This window comes from Papio anubis, chromosome 11 (assembly GCF_008728515.1).
Source record: "Papio anubis isolate 15944 chromosome 11, Panubis1.0, whole genome shotgun sequence".
Lineage (NCBI taxonomy): Eukaryota > Metazoa > Chordata > Mammalia > Primates > Cercopithecidae > Papio > Papio anubis.
Window position 1 is genome coordinate 28,781,536 of NC_044986.1, and position 27,966 is coordinate 28,809,501.

Here is a 27,966-nt window from a genome sequence, read left to right on the forward strand (position 1 = left end):
ATATGTTCTGTGTTCTTTAAAGAGGTTTTTGGATGCTCTGTGGTAAGATATAACTACAACATGAAGCACGAATTGAACTTTCAGTAAAGAATCCCAACACAAGTCATTTCACAGAGCAGCCTTGGATCTAACAGAATGTCTGTAGGTCGCCAAAATGTCTGAAGAATTCCTGGAGAAGGAGGATTATGAGCAGAGCTAACGCTCAATTAAAACATACCAGTTTGGTGATGCCAGCTGTTGAAATGTTGAATTACAGGAGTCTTTCACTGCCCAGACTCTTGCTATCCCACACTCAAAAATCGAAGAGACAATTCTGTTTCCCCTCGTTACCTGAACCCACTATATAACTCACACTATTCACACTCACGAACCAAGTCAAGACTTGCATTTCTGTTTTGGAAGATAAAATGCCCCTTCCCTGAGCACCCCAAGTAGACCTCCATCACCACAGCTGGCTTGGCCTTTCCTTCAGGACCCCTCAGACCTTTTCATGGTCTAAGAAACAAAACAGTAACTCCTGGACCACTAGTAATGTTGCAGGATTTTTCCTTAGTTCAGTTAAGACAGGGTTCTTTGTCCCACAGCCATGAAAATTCAGGCTCTCAGACAATTTGAATGGTGAGTAAGACAGGGTTTTATTGGGTAAAAAGGAAGAAAGGGGGAAACAGGGACTCTCGCTAGGCCAGAGACCCTGCTAGAGCACTTCCCACCAACCTTTGGAATCCCAGGGTCCACACAGGAAGAGGAGGGGCCAGGCTCCTTCCCACCGCACACAGCACAAACTTCCTGAGGCTCCACCCCAGTGCTCAAGCTGGCTGGAGTTTCTCTGGGCACCCCCTCCCACCTGACTATCTCATTACCCACCCTGAAGAAGTACATCTAACTACCATTAGATTAAGGATAAGGATGAAGTGCAATCTTAACTGCTTCCTGCTGATAGGGGGCTCTGTTTTGGGGAAACGGCAGTCAGAGCTTCCCTAGAGGCCTATCTAAGTGTTCCCAGAAGAAGGGGCCATCGTCAGAGACTCCAGTCACATGACTGTTCAGTTTGATAGCCTGAAGGCAAGGACAGATAAACCAGGTTATTAGAACACAAGTATGAAAATGAAACAAGGGGCAGAGTAAAGATAGCTCAAAAATTCTGAGGACTTTTACCAGTTTGCACAGAGAGAGGGCGGCCAAAAGCCCAACTGGCAAAAAAAACTTTACCCTTTTGCTGGAATGTTGGGCTTCCAGGTTCCCTTCCTCTGAACCCAATCCTAAGCCAATCAGTTTAAGGTTTGGAAAATTAACTCTTCCCAATTTGGAGGATGCATCTGAGGTGAATGTCCCATAGTACAGAGACACAATTACCTATCTGTGAAAAGAAGACAGAGGAAAAGAGAGGGAAAAAAAGGGTATTTTTTTCAAAGGAGCCCCAGGGGTTCAGGATGCATTCTAAAGGGGTACAGACTGAAGATGAATGGCTACCTATCTAGAAAGAGAGGAGCAGGCATCCCTGGTTTCCTTCTCTTCCTAGCAGATACTCCTAGCAGATACCCAGGGTACATAAGGGAGAGAGGAAAGAGCATGCTCTTTCACTCTTCCATGCTTGCATCCCTGAGTCCCGGTGACCTTGGTTGGTCCTGTCATGAGTGCCAAAGTGGCTTGCACTCATGAAGCAGGGAGGGCCTTGAGAATAGGAATTGTCAACTCTCACCTGTGCCTCTATCCCCCCCTACCGTCAGTAGCCTTGGAGTTCCCTAGACCTCATGTATGCCATGGATATTAACATGGCTTTTATCCATGAAACAAGAAGCTTGGGTTTGGCTTAATTGGCAGGAATCAGCCACACTGACCTGCACTGTGCCTTTTAACCTCTGTTGTCATCTGCCTCTGGATCCCTTAGATCCAGTTATCCTTCCTAGGGTTTTGACCTGAAGCCCGGAATTGAGTTTGGGACAAAAATGTGCCTCTAAGGGGGTTGCATGGACTCCTTGTCATAAGCCAAATGCTAAGGTGAAACTATGGAACTGAGTCCTCCTCCAGCAAGGGAGAGGAAAGGATGCCTTGTGACATACCCAGATAACTGGTGGCTATAGTTACGCTAGCTAAGATTTGGGTGCATGGTGCTTGGCTTTGATTAGCTCCCTTGGTCTTACTTTCTCAAAGAGGAAACCTCTGAGTGATGGGCATCCTATTTATTCCCATCACCTGGCAGGATTTGCATGATAATTGCTCAGAACTAGAATATTGATCCAGATTTTTGCATTACCCATCCTTTTGTTATTTTTGAGCTGCAGACAGGGATTGCTGGTTGGTTCACAGGACAAGCAGGGTTAGTCTAAACTTACAAACAACTAATTAGTTTAGGATTTAATGACAAATGCATGGTAAGTTTTGGAACATAAATTCTCTCTCTACAGTCCTCATGTTTGTTAAAAACACAAATCATCATAGAACTGAGTGGTTTGAAAAATAGACATTAGTCTTATACTTGGCCTGATTATTTGCATAAAGTGCAGCAAGAACAATTATTTCACATAGGCCTTTTGGATTGCTTTAAAGGAAATTTGTTCCACAAGGAGTCTCAGATAAGACCTTTTAAAGCTGAGCTCAACCATGGGTTTGCATCCTCAAACACCTGTGAGTTGGGTGCTTCTCTCCTCTTAAGGTCCCAAGATAAAATTGGAGCTGCTAGACCTGTTAGAAAGTGACATTCTTTACAGACCACAGGTCAGTAACCATGTACAGGGACTGTGTAGACAAGGGTATGAGGCCAGTTTCCCCACTGGGCTTTTATCAGCTCCACAAGTCGAGCCTGACTCCTTAAAAGGAAGCATACCTTTCCAGTCAAAGCCTTGGCAATATAACCACTTTCTCTAATTGTGTTCTGTTGCAAAAGAAAAATGGATTCTTATTGCACTGAGGCAAACAACTATATTGCCATAAGAATACTCACAAATAGTTTCCAAATTCTAGAGAAACCATGCAGAGAGAAACTAACATGCTCCAAATTTTAATCACAGGAGTGTATACACCTTACTTATTAAAGACCGTAAATAGTTCAAAATAAGTTTCTTTGACTCTGAAAAACAAAACAAGGATCAGCAATATTCCAAGCAAAAGTCAAAAAGATTTGCTTCAGCTTCCTGAGTTCAGTCCATTTAGTTAAATCTTGTTTTGCTTGATATTTGTGAACATTTCAGCTCTTTATGAGTCCTGTACATTTTCCTTTATTCCAATGTTACAATCTCTAAAAGAAGCCTGTACTTGAGAGCACCTATAAAGTTCTATAGCTCATTATAAACCATCTTCAAAAACGATTAAAACAAGACAACAATTGTATATGAATAGCAAAATGTCCAGGGTAGTTACAGTTAGAAACACAATTGACAAAGAAGTTTACTTATCGCCATGGTTTACAATAACTTAGCTTAACAACCTTAATTATGATTGACAGCATATACTTTGGACATTAGAATGTTTTAAATTCCATAAAATTGTGGAACATATATTAACATTATTTACAAAAATACAACCTAAAGAAGATCGAGCATCATTTTGGCAATCCCATGGACCTAAACATGTCAAATAATCCTGTTTACCTCTTTTTTCTGAATGTTTCCAGGGCCCTCTGAAACATCCAAAAAGCCAGGCTTCAGGAAAGACAATTTTGAAACTGAAGTTTGATTTAGAGAAGCCTGTTAAATATCTTTGAGGTTGAAAACACTTGATATTATGAAATAGAATTACAGATTACCCTAAGTTATTTATTTTGCCAAAATGATGACTCAGAAATTTTAAAGAAGAAAAACCTTTTATAACCCTTTATAAATTTTGCCAAAGAGCAGGTTAGCACTTTAGGAAAACCTTGTTATGCTTTTATTTTAATGCTCAATTAACAGAAAAACCATATAATACCCCTTTTTGAATTTAGTCAATATCTTCACACAGAGAACCTCTTCTGAAGATTAATTTCCACAATTCTTCTGCCACTTCTTTGAACCTTCAGCTTTTTCCTAATTTAACTCAAAACAATCCTTTAACCCTAGGCAAAAGTTTACATTTCCATGCCTTCTGATAACTGTTTACTAAAAAACACATTTTAGTGTTCTTACACACCTTGCATGTAAATCTATTTCTAGTAGTTTCAATTTACTCCTAGCAATTTTTAACTTTAAGGTAAAACTTGGTAAGTTGCTTTAATTGTGTGCTAACTGCAGCCAAGGTTTGCCTTCTTAGTTAAGGACATGGTTAATTCCATATGTCCCCAGGCCTTACCAATTGTGAAGCCCACAAGTCAAATAGTTCTCAAAACCCAAAAAGCAGTTTGTAACCTCAAAACACTTAACAAACCTTGCATCTGACCTGCGTTTTACCGGTAGTCTTTAGCACTGCTTTTATTTCTCAAAGTTTAAAGTCACATGAACTGAAAGGTACAACAGATTTTATATTCCCTTTTAAAAATATTAGATCCAAGCACTTGTTTTCCTTTAGGCCAAAGTATTAAGGCTCTTTTCACAGACATCACACATAGTACATACACAGACAGGCAGAAGAAAACCCAGTTGCTGGATGGGGTCCTTCAGGAGACAGAGTTAGGAAAACATGCAGATTCCAAACCAGAAAGAAACTTATTCCCTAAGGCAGAATTGCTAAACAAAGCCTTGCCACAGGAGTTACAAGTCGTGCCCTCAGGATGTAAAACAAGATGGAGGCTTGATTTCACAACCAAAACTTCCAAGGGACTACACACAGTGACAGTTGATCAGAGCTGGCCTAGTAAAACATCTCCTAAAAAAAATATGTAAAATTTAACTGCAGACAGGGTGAAGAAGAAGAAGAAAGAAAAGAAACAGTTTTAAAATGGGGGAAGAACCTCTTACACTTATGCAACAGGTTCCTCCACCGGGGAGAAAAGTTTAAGCTTAATTACCGCCCAATGGAGTAAAACCCATTGACTGGGGAAGGGGTAGGCTCTGGCAGCTTGTGGCTTGGAACTAGCCAGCCAACTGTGTGGGACCCTTGGGCCATGTGTCCTGGCGCTGGCAGGGAGTGGGCAGTGGCAGGGAGCTGCTGCTTGCTGGTTAGCTCCTGAAAAAGGAAAGAAAAGGCCATGAAAAGGCCCAGGAGTGACAGGGGGTAGGGGCATGGTTCCCCCACATTCAGAAGTCCGAGGATGAAAAGGTTTAGAAGCAACAGTGAGAGGTTTTGAGTCCCCATTTCACTCACTGTTTCTCGAGTCTCATGTTGGGTGCCAAAAATGTTGCAGGACTTCCTAGTTCAGCTAAAAATAGGGTTCTTTGTCCCACAGCCATGAAAATTCAGGCTCGCAGACAATTTGAATGGTAAGACAGGGCTTTACTGGGTGAAAAGGAAGAAAGGGGGAAACAAGGACTCTCACTAGGCCAGAGTCCCTGCTAGCGCCCTTCCTGCCATGTGTTCTAATCCCAGGTTCCACACAGGAAGAGGAGGCGCCAGGCTCCTTCCTGCTGCAAACTGTGAACTTCCTGAGGCTCCACCCCAGTGTGCAGGCTGGCTGGAGTTTCCCTGGGAACCTCCTCCCACCTGGCTGTCTCAGTAGCCTCTAGGACCTATGGACAAAATCTGAAAAACTGAGCCTCCCTTTCCTCAATAGCAGAAAGGCTTCAAATTCTTCTACTATAGCAAAGAAAAGGATTAAGAAGCTGCTAATTTTCCATGGGAAAGCAATCTCAATCTTTATTTCTTGCTACAAGGAAGGTGTCATTCATTTGCCTCCTCGGTGTCAGATACATTCCTCTCTTTTGTCCTGAAAATGACATTTTCCAGACTTCTTGCCAGCTGCCTTCTGAACTAGCCAATGAGAGGCAATATTGGGAGACTGGAGGACTAAGAGAGAGCAATCAGGGCATTTCTCCCCTTATTTCTGCTTTGATTGACATCTCCTCCATGGTCCTAGTTCACATTAGGCAGTTTCTGTTGTCCATCCAACTTCTCTTTGTTGTCCATCCAGCTCGCTCTCTCACTGTTCCTTATTGTAGAGTTCACTGTAGCCCAAGCACTGTGGTAGGCAAGTGACCAAGGTGAGGCCAACCAGAGAGTAATAAGCTCAGGGTCATTGTGATTGGCTCAGGAATGGGCACATGACATAATTCAAGCCAACCGAGTCAAATAGAGCTGACCCTGGGACTTGTGCTTGGGCAACCAAGTAAGAATAATTTTGTTTTTCCCAGGGCTTGGCACTGTGAAAATGTAATTCTGGAGCTCCTATGTGGAGGGAGACTTTCTCCAAGTGAAATCAGGGAGAGATGCACCTTATAGAGATGGAGAGAGAGAATCCAAGTCCTGATGGTATTATTTGCATCTCTACAGCTAGCTGGATTGAAAGCTTGTCTGATGTTGAATCAAGTCATTGTATAGTTCTGTTTCCAAAAGGTTTTCTGGTTTCAGCAAGTTTGAGTTGGATTTCTGTCCCTTGCAACCAAAAGAGTTCTAATACACCTATAACAAGTAAGGCATGATGTTAGTCACTCTGGAGAATCTCAAGATGTGTGAGCGCTCAGGTAATTTAGAGAGGAAAAAAAATGGATCCATTACTTGAAGCAGAGGGGGTAATGGGAACAGGAGATAGAGAGAAAGCACAACTACTCTATTTCTACTTCTATTTTGCCTTGACCCTTACAGGGAAAATAATCTTCATACAAAGAGGGTAGAACAAATGTTTTTTCAGGGTTCAGAAATCTGAGATAAATAAGATAGAAGAAAGCTCATCACTGCTTTGAGTGAGTCCAAATCGCTTTTCCCAACTGAGCCACATTGAAGTGAACTTAAAGGACTTAAAGATGAGAATGTCAAGTCACAGGAGGTGCACTTTGAAGGACTGTGGGTAATTGGAAATGCATCTGGATTTTTAAAAATAGGTTTTGTTATCTATAGTCCAAGGATATATATTTAATCATTGAAAAATTAAACTGTTGGTTTTTAAACACAATAGAAAAAGACAACAGCATGGATCCAAAAAGAAGTTAGGCCAAATCACTCCAATCTCTTTTCTTTAATAAAATTATGAGATGGACATAAAAGGGAACATGACAGATAGAATATATTCAAATGGCAAAATGATTGGCAGTCTTTTCTCCTAGTGTTGAAAATTCTTGTTTTCAAATGGGGAAACAAGTCACATGATAGTACTACTCAGATGATTAACTGATCAGAGCCAAAGAGTGTTTGATCAATGGAGTAATGAAACTTGGAGGGTGGTCTCCAGGGAAACGCTAGGAGGCTCTATCCTATTTTTAATTATATATCAGTGATTATAATACTCACTGATTTTTAAATTACAGAAATCTGGGAAAGTTTTGTTGATAAAATCGAGACTTGAAAGGTTATAACCGACTGTAATAATTTACCTTAAAAGCAACCATATAATTTTTAACAAAAAAAAGGTAAAGTCCTACATTTAGGTTAATATTAAAAACTACAGAAGTACAGAACGAAGACAATCTGGATTAACTGCATTTCAACCGAAAAAGATGTAAATATTTCTCTTGACCGCAAAATGTGATATGATGTCGCCACTACAGAAGACAAATACTCATGTGGGGAAAATGCCCATAATATTTTGTTAAGTGGATAACAAGCAGGGCACAGAATACACACACTTATGCACAGGTATTAATAGGAAAAAAAGCCAGAAAGGTAGCAGTGGTTAATTCTCAGTGGTAGGAATACAGATGATCTTATTTTTTTCTTTGTGTTGTTTCATATTTTACACATTTGCTGCAATTACTTTTTATAATTAAAATGTCATTTTAGCTTGATATGAATCAAAAGTATAACATGGCTAATAAAAACAAAAGAAATGCTGACTTAGGCTGCATACATAGAATTATATTTTCCAGAAAAGAGATGGTGATCAGATATAATGGTCTATATTTGCTTTCTTCATATATATTAAAGGCTCTCATATAAAAGGGGCAATAGATTTGTGACAGACTGATGATGGCCACAAATTCTTTGACACTCATTCCCTTAAAAGGCAAGAATATATATCCCCTGCCTTTGAATGTGATGGTCTCTGATCAACAGACTGTGACACAAGTGACCTGATGCTAGTTTCCAGGCCCAGGCCTTAAGAGACTGGCAGCTTCCATATTCCATATTCCATATTCCATATTCACTGGCAACACCAATTCTGATGCAGCCAGTGGCCATGTTAGAAGCCTGCCTACACTATGATCACTATGCTATGAGGATGCCCATGCTAGCCACATAGAGGTGCTGCATAAAGTAACTGATGTCTGACCAGCCCCAGCTGATCCAGCCATCCTAGTCCAGGCACCAGACATGTGAGTGAAGAAGTTTTCAGATGACACCTTCTGGGTGAACCTATATGAAGGATTACAAACAAAAACCACACAGCTGAGCCCATGAATTCCAGAATAATGAGAGATAATCATAAATCATTATTTTAAGTTACTGAGTTTTAGGATCATTTGTTACAGAGCAGTAGAAAACTGAAACTCTTGTTATATCTAGCTTGATCTTAGTATAACAAGTTATAGGAGACCCTTGATGGGGTTTTATGTAAGAGAATAACTATTGATCTTGTGTGATAAGGACTCTGACAATACAATGTGGGATTTATGAGGGGTTTGTGGCACCTGAGTCAGTTCAAGGATAATACCTCAAGGTTTTGTAACAAGCTGCTAGAAACTGCCACCTGCAAAATAAGACCAAACCACAAAGTTAATAGAAGTTGGCTCCATCCTTAAGGATTCCCGCATGGAAAGAGAATCATGAGCAGAAACAGGAAATGGAGGGAAATGGTGGGTCTTCACTAGTGAATTGAGACTAGTCACTGGGCTAGTGTACCTGCTGAGGAAAGTGATGGAGCACTTCTTCCTACTTTGTCAGTAGCGTGCTATCCTACTTTTCTACTTCTATTCATATTTCTTCTCCTGGATATTGAGTCTGAGATGCATCAGATCCCAACTTTAGGGGACTTATCTACCCAATGCATGAAAATGAGTTTCACTACAAGAATCTGGAGTCAGTGTCTAGGAGGAGGGAGAGGAACTCCATGGTCCACAGCATCCTGGCCATAGCAATCCAAAAAAGAGGAGTACAAGAATGTTTTTTAGCATTTTCCGAGGAATGTATTAACTGTATACATATTACATATCTTCAAGACAAATTCTCTCAGAAAACTCACCACAAGCATATGGTATATTTTACTGCTAGATCTACTAGCATATTGTCGAAGAAGTAGCACCTGCTTCAACTGTGGGTTGGCCAAACATGTGGGCGTTATGCCTGACCTTTTTTTTCATCCACAACACTAAGTTTTGGAGTTGAGTCATCACAGAATATTCTCTAAGTTTTTCCTCCATAATTTCCTTTTGCAACATGGCTGCTTTTTTCATTCTAAGCATTTATTGCAATGTATAAAATGTATATGTCTCTTCTTGTTCTTTCATTGGTTTTTGCCCCACTAGCCTGTAAGTTTGTGAGGACAAAGACTATGTCCTTGTTCACTGCTATATTCTCAGCACATTGGGCTATACCTAACACAGTTAAGACATTCAATAACTATTTGTTAAACTAATAACCAAGGCTTTTTTTCTTGCTCTGCCTGTTTTTGAGTCCAAGATTCATTTACTGGACACATATTTGAAAAACTTTCCACACACATCAAACTCAGAGAGAAGGGAGAAATAATGAAACTACAAGAAACCAATTATCAAATTTTTTTGGGCTTGATACGTATTCACAAATAACCAAGGGACAGCCACAGTATGGTAGATTAATAATAAATCACTTTGACTGTGATTAATGTTGCTATTTTACCAAACATTGTCATTTAGTCTCTTTTGACAGGACATCACCAAATAGAGGAGAATAATATGACCACCGTGTGGTTGGACAAACTGTAACGAGGTTACAATCTTTTGAGTGCTGGATATTTCTGTTCTAGGAATTCATATTTAAATCAGATTTTGAACAGATGAAAGGAATGTACAATTAAAGTTAGCTTGAGGAGAGAGAGGGGCAATTTTGCCCCCATGGAAAACAACTGGGGCTTTGGCAGATGCCAGTATTTTGGGAAAGGGGGACTATAATTGGGAGGGAAGAGCTGTCAGTCTTTGTACCACTTTCAGATCATCAGTAAGTGCGATTCTGTGGGCTCACTACAGCCCAGAGGAGCCATGTAGCTCAAGATGAAGATTTCCATAAGGTGATGCAAATTAGAACCCTTCTGCAGAGGTGTCTGAAAAGAGCCAATCACTTGGAGAAATGCTCGGAAACTGCTTGAAGAAAGGAAAGTTCGGTGAGAAGCAGGAAGTATTTTAGTCTTTGGCTAAAATGAAGTTGCTACTGTTGTTTCTGAAGATGTTGTTTTAACAGCATTGGGTTCTGAGCCGTGGTCACAGAGAACAAAGCGCTGGGTCTGTTGCTTTTATCACTCAGCACATTTAGCACTAAAAGAGAAATGTTCCCTTCTTCCACTCTGTCTGGTTTTAAGATCCCACCTGATTTTCCTTTGCATCGCTACTAATTTATCTCCTTGCTGCAAGGGTGTAGGTCTGTCTGCTGCGCCTCAAATGCAAGGTGAGTTTCTTCCTGTTTCCCCTCTAGTTCTTCAATCTAATTTACAAACAACAGCTTGTATGGTGCTTTATAGTTTGCTAAACATACCCACATACCTTGTCTCACTAAGCCTTCATGATAATCTGTTAGGAAACTGAATGAGGAAAGAGAAAAAACATGAATAACTCCTAAGGGAACAGTCATTGAACCTAGAAAGAGCTGAGTTTGATTCCCTGCTCTCTTACTTCTTAGCTGTCTGACTTCAGCAAGTTACTTAACCTCTTTGGGTCTCAATTTCCCTATCCCAGGCTTTTACTCTAGAAAGTGATACAAAATTTGGCTAAAAAGAATTAGACTTTAGCACCTGACTTCTTGGGCAGAATCTCTACCATTGGCCAGACATATGATCTTGGACAAGTTATTAATAGTCAACATTTCTGTGCCGCAGTATCCACTTCTGGAAACTGGAGATAGTAATAGTATCTTTTAACCAGAAGCTGGTTGTTAGGATTAAAGAAATTAATATGTAGAAAGAATTCAAAATAAAACCTGGCATGCAATAATCACTGTGTAAGTTTTACTGTGATAGTCATTATTTCTAAAAATATATTTTTTGACCTGCTAATAAAATTAACACACCATCATTGTAGGAATCCTGGGAAATCTCTCTTTCCCTTTCTAGTTAATTGTTTTTTTAATGAGTTATAGTGAACACAGCTCTAAAATATTCAACCAATGCTTCCTCTCAATAGTACCATGCTCCCTCCCACCAGGCTGTCATAAAGTTGTACAAGTTAGAACACAGGGACAAACACACACTTCTCCATCAAAAACAACCAACCAATGCCACAGAAAAAACTCTCACCTTAATTTCAATTCTGTTCTCTCTTGGTTGTGTGTTGTTGTGTGTTGTGAGCTGCAGTCCCAGGTCCTGGGTATGCAAATGCTTTGTTGCTGGGGCTTCTTCATGAGCATGGTGACTCCTGGAGTCAAATCCCTCTAGGGGATCCCTCACCCCTTATTCTCCTCCAGATTTTTGTACAATATTACAATGCTTTTGACTAGGAGAGAGGAAGTAAATGTTCCTCCCAAACAGAAAAGATATGCACATTTCCTTATTAAAGAAGGAAGAAATTTTATTCTGGTACCAAGCCTACATTCAGCACAGGCTTCAGAAATATTTGATGAATGAATAGTGTTCTCAAGATGATATAATAGATAACATCGATGAAGTGCTTTCTCTGTGACAGACCCCATGCTAAGTGCTTTGCACATATTGTCTCATTTGATCCTCACAGTAACCCCAGGAAGTAAGAGACATCCTCAAATAACAGATGAGGAAATAGAGAAACTGTCCAAGGTCACAAAGTTAGTGGTAAGTGGCAACGCCAAGACTCAAACCAAAGTCCACACTTTTAACCACTAAGAACAATAATAAGTAAGTGGTAATGACAATAATAACAACAACAAACACTGCACCAGGCACAGTTCCAAGCATTTTATATATATTCTATAGACTTATATTGTCCCTGGGGCATTAGTGTTACCATTCTACCCTCTTTACAGGTGAAGAGACCACAGCTCAGAGAGGCTAAATGACATGTCCAAGGTCACATAGCTCTTAAATACCTGAGTGAGTACCAACCCAAGCAGCTAGGTTTGGAGACTCATCCTCTGCCACCTTTCTGCTGTCTGTCAACCTTGCTGCTCTGTTACTTATGATGACCCGAGACAATACTGTTTGGCTGGCAATTCTCTGGTAGTACTCTGACCAAATTAACATTCAAGCAACATTCTTTCATTCAATGTAATAAACTCTTATTATACTATTACTTATTTGGCACATGGCTTCCTAGGAATTGTCAGGGACATAGCAGGAGGCAGGAGCCTCAGCCCTCTAGAACCTTAAAGTCCATTGAGGGCTGAGATTCTGTAAGTGCTACATGTCTACTGAATACCAGCTAGACCCTAGTAACTATGCAGGGTCCTTCCACATTCCCTGCTTCCTTTGATCTGCACATTTATCCTGAGATGTAATATTATTTTCCCCTATATTCAAATAAAGAAACAGTGACTTTCAGCAGAGAAAGGGATCCCTCAGCCATTGGCCCTATTTCTACCTGACCAGGAATTCTCTCCAGGCCACATACATGGGTTAACCAGCTTCACATATCACAGAAGTACTCACCTTTAATTTTTTTCTTAATATTCTGTATGCTTGCACATGTGCACACGTGCGTGCACGCGCACGCACACACACAGCCTAGCTAATAAGAACTAAATATAGAACTGATTGCTGGGTTCAGTGTTTATTCTAATTCATGCAGGTTCATAAAGTCCACTTTAGACAAAAATAAGGCTGACTCACTTATGTAAAAGAAAATCAGTTCATATTTACAAGCTCCATAAAACCTGCTGGAAATACTTAGGTAAAAAGATACAGCAAATGCATTTACAACTTTACCCAAATGTCTCACTAGCAGTGATCTGGAGGAGGTTCAGAGAGGGCTGAAAACAAGGATCTGAAATAATCTATGAGGATAATATATTCTAACTACCAAATGAACAGGGCAATCTGAGAATATTGGATTCAAATGGATTTTCCTGTGTTTGCAAAACCGCTGCAGAACACACCATAAATGGGGCTTATGACATATTTAAAGGACCAGCCTTCCTGCTTCAAATGTTCTGGCAATTCTTGAAATTTCTGGGGGCAGACACTCTCCTTGCGCTCAGCATGGTGCTCCCCAGGCGCATTATTCATTAAACCAACAAATACTTTGCCTCCAGCATTACTTGTGTGTTCGGGGGAAGATAAGAACAGAAATGTGGTTCCACTCTCAAAAAACTTACCATGTGACCCCAATGGATTTAAAACAGAAGTTAGTTGGAGCCTATTTATTGGCAGGCACCAAAGCCCACTCAAATTGATTCAAGGAGAAAGAAGATTTGTTGTCAGGAAGGGAAGAATCTTAAGGAACTCAGGTGCAGGCAGCACAGCCAGGCTTCTTTTATCCACATTTCCTTCTCTCTGGGAGCACCCTCATCTCCATTCTCAAGGCTTCTCTCACCACTTCTTTCTGCCTCCACCTGCCCCCTCTGCATCTATACAACCAATTGGGCATAAAGGGAGCAGGTGCTCTTGATCTGACAACAAAACCTTCTGCAAAGGAATCAAGAGACTGCCCAAATGCTAAGAAACACTGAAAGTCACTCAAAATCATGGCTTCCCTGGGAAGGAAGGAGATGCAGCCCTGGGGGGGGCTCTTGCCCAGTTGACTGTGCCCACCGGGATGGAGCAGACTGGCTCATTTTGCACGGGCTTTGAAGTTGGCTCCCTGAATCTTATTCCCTCTTCGGAGAAGGGCCTTCTGCAAAGAGGCCACTTTCCAAAGAGGGATCATCATTTATAGAAATGTCTGGCCGGGTGTGGTGGCTCATGCCTGTAATCCTAGCACTTTGGGAGACCGAGGTGGGCAGATTACGAGGTCAGGAATTTGAGACCAGCCTGACCAACGTGGTAAAACCCCGTCTCTACTAAAAACACACAAATTAGCTAGGTGGGAATGTAATCCCAGCTACTCAGGAGGCTGAGGGAGGAGAATTGCTTGAACCTGGGAGGCAGAGATTGCAGTGAGCAGAGATCACGCCACTGCACTCCAGCCTGAGTGACAAAGTGAGACTCTGTCTCAAAAAAAAAAAAAAAAGTCCACCTGTATGGAGGTCAGAGCTGCAGTCACTATGCCTCCCAGTACACAGAAGGAAAAAGACCTCTGAGGACCTGTACCCCTGAGCCCGCAAGAGAGTATGTGGCCATTACACACATGCCTCAGACCAGAACTTAATGACTTACAATATTACCTACTCTACAAGCACTAATGGAGAGCCTACAGCAAGCCTATGCCTGGCACAGGGGGATCCCAAATTAGGAAACATAGTCACCAACCTAAGGACTCTGGATCCTACTGAAGAGCACAAACACGCCTGGAACCAACCACAGTGTAAGGCAGAAGGGGGGACATGCCTCTAAACAAAGACAGGAAACTAGCATTTGTTAAAAGACAGCTCTATGTAGGCATCGAAGCCTCCCACTCTCCCTGAGAGACACATGTTAGCGCAGAGAGTTAGCTCAGGCTCAGAGAGGCAAAGGACTTTGTCCACAGCCACACTGTTCATAACAGGATTTGGGCCCTGCTCTTTGTGAAATAGTAGGTGGCTTCCTCCTAGAACAATGCATTGCCCACAAGGGATACAGGAGGCCCAGAGACTGCAGAAGAGAAAGAGGTGGCTCCTCACGGGGAGCAGGCAAGACTGCATTGGCAAGATTTCTAGCGAGTTGGAAGAAGTGTTACATAAAATTAAATTACTAACATACTTTCAACAGTGTGTGGAAGCAGATGTTGGAAGATTTGTTTGAAGCAGGCACAGTAGGTGACTGACGATGATAAAGACAGCCTAGGAAGTACCAAGAGCAGACTCCAAAATAGCACTAAATGAGGCCACTTAGTGTAGAAGCAAATAGATCTATATCCTCACCCAGCCCCACATTACAATGTTATATGGTTGGTGTTTCTAATGATACTTCTGGATGATCAAGAAATTGATGAATTGCACTGACATGTTGTCTAAGGTAACTAGAATGTGCTCTCAGGACTCTTTCTTGGCTCTGAATGGATCTTGGGCTAGCTGTGTGGTCTTGCACAAGTCAGTTAATTCCTCTGGACCTCAATCACCTCACTGGAAAAATAAGAGCTGTGACAATTCTGAAAGTCTTTCATTGGAAACGGAGTGATCCTGGAGTGAGAAATCATTCCTGCCCATCCCACCACAGCAGCGCCGACAGCCCTTGTAGGAGGTTGCCACATTCTTCCTCCAGACTACCCAATCCATATATGGTTGTTGACTCCAAAGACAATATCTTACTGCTTCCTCTTTCTGCTCCATTTCCCTAAAGGCCCTTCTTCTTTGCAATAGCTATCTTTTGCCCAGGTTGTCACTCTTGATATCATGACCATACATGTTTCAAAATCAGGGGTACTTTGCCACTTACTAAAAAGGAAAAATATATATTACTATGGCATTTTTTTTTTTTTTTTTTTGAGATAGAGTTTCACTCTTGTTGCCTGGGCTGGAGTGCAGTGGTGCAATCTCGGCTTACTGCAACCTCCACCTCCCAGGTTCGAGCGATTCCACTGCCTCAGCCTCCCAAGTAGCTGGGATCACAGGCATGCACCACCACACTTGGCTAATTTTTTTGTATTTTTAATAAAGACGGGGTTTCGCCATGGTTGGCCGGGCTGGTCTCAAACTCCTGCCTTCAGGTGATCCACATGCCTCGGCCTCCCATAATGCTGGGATTACAGGAGTGAGCCACAGCGCCTGGCTGGCAAATTATTTTTACTTAATAGCTTTAAGGGCACAAGTCATGCTGCTTTTATGCTAAGCTAGTTTTGCCATCTATAGGCAGCGTGATTTCTACAAAAATGAAAACATGTAGCAGAGAAACCATTGATGTCCCTGGCTTCTACACGGCAGAATGCCAAGACTGAATGCAGACCTGTTGTGCTAGAAGCCTTGGCAATGGTGGGAGGGTCTTAGGGTTCATTTTAGTGCCTGTCCCCATTGATTACCCTATCTCATGTTCAAACGTCAAAGCCAATCCAGATCAGGAACTGTGATTTGAAACCTCAGCCCCCAGTTCTGTCCAAGGAGGGTACTTGAAGTTACAGCTGTAGAAGTCCAGTTCCTGAAGACTTGGAGGTTCTTTAACCTTCAGAGCACACTGTTTATAAGCAAATATCCCTAAGAGAGATAAGACCTTAATCTAGGGGTGATAAATAGGTTTCATCTAAAGTGCCAACTTTGATTAAGTCAGTAACGTCTGCCTGGAGCCTTGTACTGAGAAAGATTCTTAAACTGTTCCCCAGTGATACTCAAAACAGTTAACAATCCACCAATTAGCACAAACAGCCAGCTGTGGTGCTGGCCAACCCTGCCCTGCCCAACCCTCACCTTCACCCCAACCCTTCCGGGATCTTCCGGGCGCCCTGCTCATTTGGGTGTTAGCTCTTTAGTTGCTGGGTCAGCGTAGGGAGGTCCAAAAGGAGCCTTCCAGGCCACAGCTGTTTACCAACTAATGCAGAAATGGTTCAATGTCTGAACCATCTGATTTTAAGCTCAATATCAGCTACAGCTGTCTCCCAACCCACAGGAAGTACCAGCGGTGAATTAGTAGTGTCAGTCTTTGAGCGGGGAGGGGAAGAGAGTGCAGCATCATGTTGAATATGTATTTTACCTTTTAAAGAATCCATGTTTTTCTCAGTGGGTCTTGGGACTAGAAACTATTGTGTTGCTGGCATTGTGAATTTTGACTGGACACAAATAGAGAGTTAAGAGGGTGAACCTCAAACATATTCATTATCATTATCATTAAAACTTACTAAAGAATCATGTCGACCAGGCACAGTGGCTCACGCCTGTAATCCCAGCACTTTGGGAGGCCGAGGTGGATGGATCACGAGGTCAGGAAATCGAGACCATCCTGGCTAACACGATGAAATCCCATCTCTACTAAAAATAGAAAACATTAGCCGGGCGTGGTGGTGGGCACTTGTAGTCCCAGCTACTCAGGAAGTTGAGGCAGGAGAATGACATGAACCCAGGAGGTGAAGCTTGCAATGAGCCGAGATCGTGCCACTGCACTCCAGCCTAAGCGACAGAGCAAGACTCCATCTCAAAAAAAAAAAAAAGATTCATGTCTGAAAAAATTTAAATTTGCAAAATCAAGCCTAAGGAAATTGAACTTAAAAACGTCATTATGAAAAAAAAACCTGAGTGATAACTGAATTCTACCAAAAATTGAAAAACTAATACTAATCCTTCTCAAACTCTTCCAAAAAAACTGGGTATATGGAATAGAATTTCTCATAATGAAAATGGAAATCCAAAATGATTGAATTTTTTTTTAAGAGACAGGGTCTTGTTCTGTCACCCAGGCTGGAGTGCAGTGGTACAATCATAGCTCACTGCAGCCTCCAACTTCTGGGCTCAAGCAATCCTCCTGCCTCAGCCTTCTGAATAGCTGGGACTACAGGCTCCTACCACTGCACCCAGCTAATTTTAAAACCTTTTTGTAGTCATGGGGTCTCACTGTGTTGCCCAGGCTGGTCTCAAACTCCTGGCCTCGAGATTCTCCCACCTCAGCCTCCCAAACTGCTGAGACTGCAGACATGAGCCACCAGGCCCAGCTTCAGCTGGAAATTTGTAGGTGCATCAGATAAAAAATGATCAAAGAATTAAATTTACTTATTAGAATTTGCTCCATAAAATCATCTTAACAAAAAATTAATGTTTTTATTATTCTAATACAAATAATTTTATTTACAAACCTGAAATCAAAATGTCCTTGGGGGTCAAAATAGCAAGGAACAAGCTTTCAATAAGTCAAACTGGGCTGAATTTGTCAATGTTTCCTATCATTTTGAGCAGCTACCCTGAGCCTTCCCTCACAATTAGGATTTGTGTCACAGTCATGACATAAACCATGTGGCAATTGCTGGAGTGCAGGGGTAGGGCATGACCCCCACATTCCTCCAGCAACAATATCAACAATATGCTATCACACCTTCCAGGGGAGCCCCAGTTGAGAATCACCACTGAATTGAAACACTGTTCTTGTGAGTGAATGATTTTCCCATTAGAGCAGGAAAAAATGTTTAAGAAACATTGCTTTAAATATTGAGCCCTTCCTTATCTCCTTGTGTGCCTCTCCCCCATCCTCTCCACCCTGGGTGATTCAACACCTGTGCCCTGTCCCCCACCTGCTCCATCACTAGTCTGCTCCATCACCGTCTCTCATTGGACCACACTGCAATAACATCCTCGCCAGGCCTCCTGTTTCCACTCACCCTCTTTACAATCATTCTTCATTCTGTACATGGAGAGTTCCCTCAAAAACCTAAGTCAAATCATGTTGTTCCTCTTCTTAAAGCCATTCAACAGTTCCCTATTGCATGTAGAATTAAGCATAAAATGTAAAATCTTTATTCTGGTTTATGAAATGCTTTACAATCTGACCTCTGCCTACTGTACCAGATATATCTTGTACCCTCTCCCGCCTTTCTCCCCTCTTCTCCTGCCTTTCATTCCTGTAAATTCCCACCGTAGATCCTCAGCACTGGCAGTTTCCTCTACCTGAAGCATTCTTTTCCTGATCTCCCCCTGTTTGGCTTCTTCTTGACTTTCAGGTCACAGCTTCTCAGTCTTCTGAGAGATCTTTTCTGACCATCACCCCCAAACCAAAGAAACCACAGTTACTCTTTCATCCTGCTTTAATTCTCTTCATAGCATTACATCACTTTTTTAAAATCTGTTTAATATTTGTCATATCCTTCCTTACAATGTTAAGCTCTCTCAGGGTAGGGACTAATTTGATCTTATTCACTATATGTAAGCACCCAATATATATTCATGAATACATAGATAATGGATGAATGAATGAATGAGCAAATGAACGTAGGTAGTACCTTAAAGGCTGCTGAAATTTTAGGAGCCAGTGCTGGGACTATCAAAGAGAAAAGGAGATAAGCTGACTCTTCCTTCTCTCAACCTAAGGTGATGCTCAGATTTGCCCTTTCCCTCAGGAAGCTTACGCTATCCACAGAGGCTTCATTTCAGCAGTAATACACATTTGGAATTAACCCTTTTCTCCACGGTGATTTCACTGATGCCACCATACTGTATTATCTTCCACGTTGTATTGCTCTGCCTCTTCATCTGGTTTGAATCTTCCCAACAAGAGTAATCTACTTGCAGGCTTGAACTATATCTTTTGTGACCTTCAGTTCCCAGTAGGCACCCAATAAGTGTTTTATAAACCATAGAAGTTCGGGCTTGTGGGTAATCTTAGAGATCACTTTCTCATAATTCCCACTGTGGTGATAAAAGGGAGCAGAGACCTAGAGACTGAAGTGACTTTCCCAAGATTGTGTGGCCAGCTAGAAACAGGACTGGTCCTCAAACTTGGGTTTCCTGTTCCCAGGCCAGTGTGCTTTCTCCTGTGTCAGTGGAGACCTTGTTAGAAATGCAGATTTCTAGGCACTCCTCTCAGATCTTCTTTAGGGACCTGGAATCAGGTGCCCAAAGTAACTGTGGTGATTGTGACTCCAGGGACCCAAAGATGGCACTGTTTCTGTGAACTAATAACAGGTTGAATCGTATGAAACACCTGACAGTTTCTGATCTCCAAAACCACAATTTCATATTTGATGTAATAATATTCTCTTGGGTATAAAGTACTAAGTATGAAAGAGGAAGAGACCCAGGGAAGAGATGATAGCTCTCCAAAAACAAATTAAAATCTGAACAGAAGGGTAATCAATGGATGCCCAAGTGGAAATCTCATGAAGACAGAGAGAGCTTCCTTTTCTGGACGAAAGTTGCCCTGAGGTGCCGGGGAGGTTATGGGGTGTAACCAGCCATAGCTTTGTTCTCAGCCCTGAAAAGGTTATAGCAATAATAATTGTGTTTAAAGTTGGTATTTTTTTTGAGAGGTTGTGCTTTCCAAAGACCACTTTAGGCACAAGTATTAACTCATCCTTAGAGCAATCCTACTATCATTGTTCCCACTTTACAGTTGAGGGAACTGAGACAGGGAGAGGTTAAGGAACTAGCCCAGGGTTAGCGTTAGGAAGTGGTGGAGACTATTTCTTCACCCACTACACTATTTTGAAGATGTTCCAGGGAAAATTGGATGACATTTGGCAAAGACTTTGGAAAGTCATCTCCTGCATGAAGTGAACAGTTGAATAAAAGACCTCCAAAGGAACTTCGAGCCTGGTGTTTTAGGAGTCTAGGATTCTGAGAGAGGGGCTCCAGTAGAGGAACGCTTCGCCACAGTGTGTTTTTACCCAAGCACTCTCCTCCTTGCCTTCCTCCTACCTGTCTTTTGTTCAGGCACACAGTGTTCCTGGGTGAACTTGCAGGGGTTGATCCAGGAATGAGGGGTTATGAATTCCCATTTATTCTACAGCTAATATTGTGCTAGGCACTATTGTACCCACATAAGGCATCATGTGTATATACTCCTCCTAACACCTCTGAAGTAGGTACATGCCCTCATTTTACAGATAAGGAGACTAAGACATAAGAGACGGCCCTGGCCTTAGCTAGTCAGTGACAGAGCCAGGATCGGGAACATGGGTCTGTTTCCAGAAGCCTTTGCTCTTTCAGCAAAACCACGGAATGCCTAGGAAGGTGGCTGCAGAAAAGAGCTGTCTCTTCCCTCTTCTCCAGTGGGGCCTGAGAGCCCAGTGGAGCTAAAGGCAAGGAACGGAGTTTTACAATTGTTTGTTCAGGTTGCTGCGAAAGGCACATACCTTTTGCAGCCTCAGCCCCTGCATCAGCTAAGCCCACAATCAGATAAACTTATCCCTGGATGTTTCAACATACTATGTCCTGTCAGAAGGCATGCGGTGGGATAAACAGTGTGTCTTCTCCAACTTTAATTGATCAACAAATCTGGAAAATCACAAGAGTCTGTCCAGACAGTCCAACAACAAATAAAAGGAAGATCAAGATGTGCATTAAACGTTTAAAATCGGGACCTAGCCCAGCCCTCCCGAACGCTTCTCTTCAGGTGGGATTAATAGAGCATTTGCTGAGCCATCAGCTCCCGTTGCTGCTGAGTGAGAACCACTTCCCTGCAAGGCCCAGGGAGCAGGCACCTCCCCAGCATCCTAGCTCTGGTTCCTGCCACAGCAGGGACAGATGCTGTTTCCTTTACTTCCCTGATAATGATATCATTTACCTTGCGGGTTCCTTTGGCTGGTTTTTGTTTTATATGCTACAGGAGTTCTCAATTAGCCTCTCTCCTCTACCATCTGCTGATGAGAATGACGGCATTTGCAAAAAGCAGCTACAGAGCCTCTTTTCCCTCTTTACTTAAAAACAGTGAGAAGGAGGTGTGGGACCTGGGCTCCGGACCAGACTCACTGCTTCTCCACCATGGCGGACCAGGGCTAACTAGCATCTGGAGTTTTACTATTAGATAAGAAAAGATACCACAGTTCTGAGGCCAACTCCACTCACTGACTCCAGCTCCTGAGTCCCCTCTCCGGCTGAGCTCTGTCTGACAAGGCCATGGCCACTCCATTCCCCCTTCCAAATGTCTGCAGAGCAAGGGCCCTGGCACCATAAGCTTGGCATTTGCCCAAGGACAGTGAGGGTGGCAGCCTGGATGGTGTTGACAGGCCCAATATTTGAGCCGTGTTTTCCAAATTGTGTTTTTCAGAATATTCATTAACAGATGTTCAGTTTAAGTGTCCCTTGATCAAATAAAATTAAACAATTCCACTCATAGTTGTTTACCCAAGGGAAATGAAAATACACAGCCACACAAGCACTTGTACACAAATATTCATAGTGGTTGTATTCTTGATCACCTAAAACTGGAAACCACTCAGACTTGGGGAGTGCATTCACAGTGACACATCCATGCAGTGAAATACTACTTGGCAATAAAAAGGAAGAAACTACTGATAAACACAACACAGCTCAACCTCAGAAAACATCATGCTAAGGAAAGAAACCAGTGACACAAAAGACAACTTACTGTATGACTCCAATTGTGAAATTCTAGAAAAGGCTCAACTCTAGTTATAGGACACAGACCAGTGGCTGCCAGGGGTTGCACGTTGGGGAAGAGAATTGACTACAAAGGGTCATGAGGGAGTTTTTGAGCTGATAGAAATGTCCTAGACCTCGATTGTCGTGTTGGTTACCTGAGTGTGTACATCAAAACTGATTAGACGATTAGACTGAACCATTAAAATGAGCAAGTTTTATTGTATGTAAACCATACCTCAATAAGACTTATTTTTAAAAAATCCAACAGGTTAAAACTCACAGGACCCCCTAGAGCCTTTAATAAATATAAATAAATAATTAAATAAATAAAATGACATTACGCATTTTATTTATTTAATTATTTATTTATATTTATTTTGAGACAGAGTCTCACTCTGTTGCCCAGGCTAGAATGCGGTAGCATGAGATTGGCTCACTGCAACCTCCACCTCCCGGGTTCAAGCAATTCTCATGCTTCAGCCTCCCGAGTAGGTGGGACTACAGGCACCCACCATGTCCAGCTCATTTTTGTGTTTTTAGTAGAGAGAGGGTTTCTCCGTGTTGGCCAGGATGGTCTCGAACTCCTGACTTCAGGTGATCTGCCTGCTTCAGCCTCCCAAAGTGCTGGGATTACAGGCGTGAGCCACCATGCTTGGCCAACATTGTGTATTTTAAATCTTTGAGGAGGAGCTATAACATCCAAGATTTCCCAAATTCACTTGGCAAATAATTTAATAAAGAATTTTACAAAACACTTGTTACAATCTTGGGGAAATGGGTAAAAACATGCATTTGAGAATTGCCAATCTGGATAAAGCCATGCCCTCTTCATTGTTTCCTTTAAAATTCAAGTATCCTTGATACAGGAGCACATTCAGCCTGACACCTTCATAGGAACTTGCTTAGAAGGCAATTTCTTGCAGACCAGAGGGCCAGGTGTTAGCAGGAGCACACTGGGTGAGGAAGAGGGTACTGGCAAGGGAAGGGGGAGCCAGAACCCGATTGGGCTCCCTGCAAGCTGCAGTTACCCATCGTGAGAAGCAGTCTGCCAGGTGCCAGGGAAATGAGTCAGAGACGAGTATGGTTCCTGCCCTCCAGGAGCTCAAAGCCTCGCTTACTCTTGTCAGGAGCCATTCTGTCCCAGGATCCTATTCCCATGCTGTTGTCCATGATTTTTCTCTCTGGCTTCTCATTGCCTCTTCCTAGGAGAAGGGGATGATTCTCTGTCACTTGGGTCCTGTACACTCCTGCATACCTCCAGCCAAAGTGGTCACCAGCTCTAACTGGCAGGCTGTCCCCAGACTCACTGATCACCAGAAGGGATCCAGCACTGGCCCGGGGAGTTCTGGTGGGTGGCAGCAAAAGGAGAGTCTTCTACCTCATTTCATCTCAAACCATGTCCAAATTCTCCCTACCACTGGAGGGGCCTGCCCTGTGGCTCTGAGTCATGAGAAAACCAGATACAGGCGAGCAACACAGGGACAGCTGCATGGAACATACCTGCTTTATCAAGTGGACAAAGCCCTGTCCAGCCAGCTCTGCTCCTGCTGCCTGTCTCCCTCCTCCCTCTCTTGTGTCTCCCTGACATGGCCCGCTGACCCTGTCCAGAAACAGCTGTCTCCAGGGAAGCAGAATGCACCTCCAAGATTGGGACCCGCAAACTCTGATTCCAGAACCTGAGCTCTTAATTGCTGCACTACACTCTTAAGTTCCATCCTCCCCCTCACCGAGGAAGGAGGCAGACCCGGGAGTATAACAGACTCTCCTTGCCTCTTTCCATATCCCATGCACCTTGCCATCATCCAGCCACAAAAGATCCCTAAGCTTCCGAGGCTTAGAAACAAAAGTACACAGGAGACTGAGCCAGGAGCGATAACACTGACTGCCCTCCATCTCTAGCTCCCCTGATTTCTCAAGGGATGTGGTTAGAGAGGGTAAACAGAGCCCCAGGACGTTCTCTGAAACACACCAGGTTGAAGCAAACTTTGTCAGGCTGCCCATCACTTTCTACACGTGGTTCTGGGTGAGAGATTGGGCCCGCCTCCCTCCATAGGAGCCCACACAGTCACGCTCACTTCCCTCGGCTCTGTGTCTGCCAGGCCGTGGACCATGACCTAGGCCCACAGTGAGACATATCCATCCCAGACCTCACACACGAGCCGGGAACAAAAAGAATCAGGAATGGCAGAGGGTTTAGGGGCAGGAGCAGCCTCCAGTTTCCGGGGTGGGAGTGCCTCCAGTGGTAGTGAGGAGAAACTGTGGTGTCCTCACCAGGCTGGTTCTGTGACACTGGCAGCAACTGACCTCCTAGTTTTCCTAGATCCTGGTAACTTTCTGAGGCTGGTTCTAGAGCCTCCTTACAATTCTTTCCCTAATATGCTTTAAATCAATTTCACTGCTACTGAGAATGCTGACTCCCATTACGTGCAATACCCATTGCCTCTAAATTAGCAGTTGTCAAACTTTCTGGTCTCAAGAGCCCTTTACATTCTTGTTTTTTTGAGACATAGTCTGGCTCTGTCGCCCAGGCTGGAGGGCAGTGGCGCAATCTCACTGCAACCTCCACCTCCTGGTTTCAAGTGATCCTCCTGCCTCAGCCTCCTGAGTAGCTGGGATTACAGGCACCCACCACCACGCCTGGCTAATTTTTGGTTTTTTAGTAGAGACGGTGTTTCATCATGTTGGCCAGGCTAGTCTCAAACTCCTGACCTAAGGTGATCCACCTGCCTTGGCCTCCCAAAGTGCTGGGATTATAGCCATGAGCCACTGTGCCCAGCCCCCTTTACACTCTTAAAAATTAAGAACCTCAAAGAATTTTGTGTGGATTATATCTATTGATATTTACCATATTTGAAATTAAAACTGAAACATTTTTAAAAGACATTAATTCATTAAAAACAATAAACTTATTGTACCTTAACATAAACATGTAACATGTTAATATAAAGCAGGTGTTTTTATAAAAATAACTATATTTTCAAAAATTTAAAAAACTAGTGAATTGAGAAGCATTGTTTTGTTATTCGCAAATCTCTTCATTGGCTGGCTTAATAGAAGTCAATTGGAGTCATATGTCTGCTTCTCCATTCAATCTGTTTTGATTTCACACATCGTGTAGCCTTTGGATAACTCCACCGTTCGCTCATGACAGAGATTTTAAAAAGACAAGTGTTTTCACATTACGATAAATAACCCATGTGAGTTTCCAAACACACTTTAAGAATCACTCCTTGAAACCTTCCAAACTAATTTCAAGGATTGACAAGGCTGCTGAAGATCAGGGCTGAGCTTGTTGAGGAGTCAAATGGCCATGGCACTTTCCTGCTGATGAGAAAGTGGGAACACCCTCATCAAGCAGAAGCAATCACAGCCCATCCCACCAGTTAGTGCCAGGAGGACAGGGCACCAATTCTGTTTTGTTCACTGCTTTATCAGTCGAGCCTGGAACCCCTGGTAGGCACTCAATAAGTATGTGTCGAACAAATGGTTGAAATAAATGCATGAATGTATATATGTGTGTGTATATATGCATGAATATATAAAGCATCTATCAAAAAATTTTAATAGAAAGATAAAAGGAAAGTATACAGACATTGAGTGAAAAACGACATCCTGGAACACCCAGCCTCCAGAAAAGCAACCAGACAGGTAGCACCTTGATGGCCAGTGCTGTGCCTTGCTCATCCATTACCCTTGTGCCCCTCAGCTGCTCCCCTTTGTTGGGTAAATGATTACATAGTGAAGAAATGGCTTATTCTTCAGGTACCACTCCTGTCACTTGTGACTACCAGGTGGTTGTAATGCTCAAGGCTATAGAATCTGTGAAGAGGTCAAGAAATTATCTAGTTGTTTCCAATTTCCTTCTTCACCACAGAACCATTATTTCAAATGGAACCCTTACACCACCCACTGCAGGAGAAAGTGGGGTTTTGTCCCAGACGAGGCAGGAAGAGAAGACCAGAGCTGGGTGGAATCTGCCTCTGCCTCATCTTCCCCCTCTCCCCACTAGGCCCAGCCCCATCCCAGGAGCCACTAGCAGCCACAGCCCACCCCAGACACACCCAGGAGGCACACATCCGTGGCAGCCCCTGCTTCCAGTGGGGCTAAGGTTCGACCTCATTCCCAACCCCGGACTCTGTAAGATACCCCTTGTGTCCTTAAACATTTCCCATTTGTTGCTTAAGCCAATTTGAGAAGAGTTTTTGTCACTTGCAGCCAAAGTGGCCTTAATCTAGTTACTGGGCTCTCCCAGGTCCCCTAAGCTCAGCACTCACCCAGATGAGCCCTGCCGGGAGCCTGTAAGCTGAGGATGGAGGAAAAGACAACACTAACCCATGACCCTCTAGCTGACCAGCATGCTCCAGCCTATAGGGCAGGCATCCTTCACATGCGATGAAATCAAAGTGAACCCCCTTACCTTCCTTCCAGCAAACGAAATAGATGGAGAGAATTTACAAAAAGAACACTTTCATTTTTGGCAAGATCTAAATGCAATTATAGCTCAGTAGATCCATGAGAAAATTGACAAGAGCCAATCCTTTGCACAAGGCATGCTCTGATTTCATGCCGTCAAATTATTTTTTAAAGGGCATTAATATCGCAAGCTGATGACTTTTAGCCCTGAGCAAATGATGCATTTTAATGTTTCTTTACACATGGCTCTCAGCCCAAGTGAAGCTGTCTTCGGCAAAGCATTAGCAAACATTTACATTTCAAAACTCAACAGAAGGGTTGTTGTTAGATATTTCTTTTCATTTTTTTCATATATGCCCCGACAGATAAATCATATTTCACGTGTTAAGTGGTGTGTAGCATTCTGTTTCTAACCCCTGGCATATCATTAGAAGATAGTGGCACCTACTTTTCAGGCCTAATATCTAAAGATTGATTTTGAAAGGGAGTAAGCAATACAATGGCATCATCGAACACCGTTACTTTTGTGGCAGGCAGGCTATTTTTGAAATGAGAGTGTGTTTTCAGGTTTCTTTATTCCTCTGCACAAGGGGGGGCGCCAGACATTTGCTGCCTTGTGCTATGTGAGGGTCAGAGCAGGATCATCAGAGCAAACAAAGCCCAGTGGTTAATGTTTTGTTTTCCAGGTGGAGCCTAAGCCAAAATGAGCGAAACTAGGGATGCGTGAGGATTAGGATCAATAGCGGGTAGGGGTTCATTTTTCATTTTATAAACTCAAATGGATTCAGAGGTGCAGAAATCAAGGTCTTGAGCATGCAGTCAGGAGCTGCTGCATTGTAAGTCATCTTCCAGTGCAGTCTAGACTCTGGAGCAAAGTTTTCAGATGTATCCTAGTGTAATGGTTTGAGCATGCAGATTCTACAGTTGGAAAGGTATGGGTTCAGTGAGACCTTGTAGAAGCTACTGCACCTCTGGAAACTTCCATTTTTCCATCTGTAAAATGGGAATAACAAGTTTACCTGTCACTTTGGCTTACTGTTAAAATCCAAGGTGATAATCCATGCAATGGGGCTGGCATGGCCCCTGGCTCATTTTACCTACACAATAAGAACTGTGGGCTCTTGTCATCCTTTCTTTGTAAAGAAGCTTTCCGTCCAGGCCACTCCATCATCTTCATTGCTTGTGTTTACTTCTCTCCCCAGATCGACTGTGCACCCTCCTGCAAACCTTGCAAGCCCCTCCAAGAAGAATTTGAGCTAATCATTTGGAGAAGAGAAACAATAATAACAACAGTTCTCAAATAGGATTGCAGTCATGGGTTGTACAATTCTATACCTTTACTAAAACTCGCTGAATCATACATGCACAGTGGAG

General features: G+C 42.7%; 2 long non-coding RNA genes across 4 annotated transcripts; both read left to right on the forward strand.

Annotated features, from left to right (window-relative positions):
* The first annotated feature begins 7,401 nt into the window (after positions 1 to 7,401).
* LOC103887707 lies at positions 7,402 to 27,893 on the forward strand. 3 transcript variants are annotated; one of them, XR_004176902.1, is made up of 4 exons: positions 7,402 to 8,312; positions 10,125 to 10,575; positions 11,853 to 11,929; positions 27,795 to 27,893. It is a non-coding gene; the product is annotated as an uncharacterized LOC103887707 (long non-coding RNA). The 3 variants fall into 3 exon arrangements; XR_001891535.3 differs by lacking the exon at positions 7,402 to 8,312 and having other exon boundaries at positions 8,799 to 10,575; XR_004176901.1 differs by lacking the exons at positions 7,402 to 8,312; positions 27,795 to 27,893 and adding an exon at positions 12,121 to 12,386 and having other exon boundaries at positions 8,799 to 10,575.
* LOC110744167 lies at positions 18,160 to 20,380 on the forward strand. The gene is made up of 2 exons (XR_002524426.2): positions 18,160 to 18,230; positions 18,801 to 20,380. It is a non-coding gene; the product is annotated as an uncharacterized LOC110744167 (long non-coding RNA).
* Positions 27,894 to 27,966: the final 73 nt, after the last annotated feature.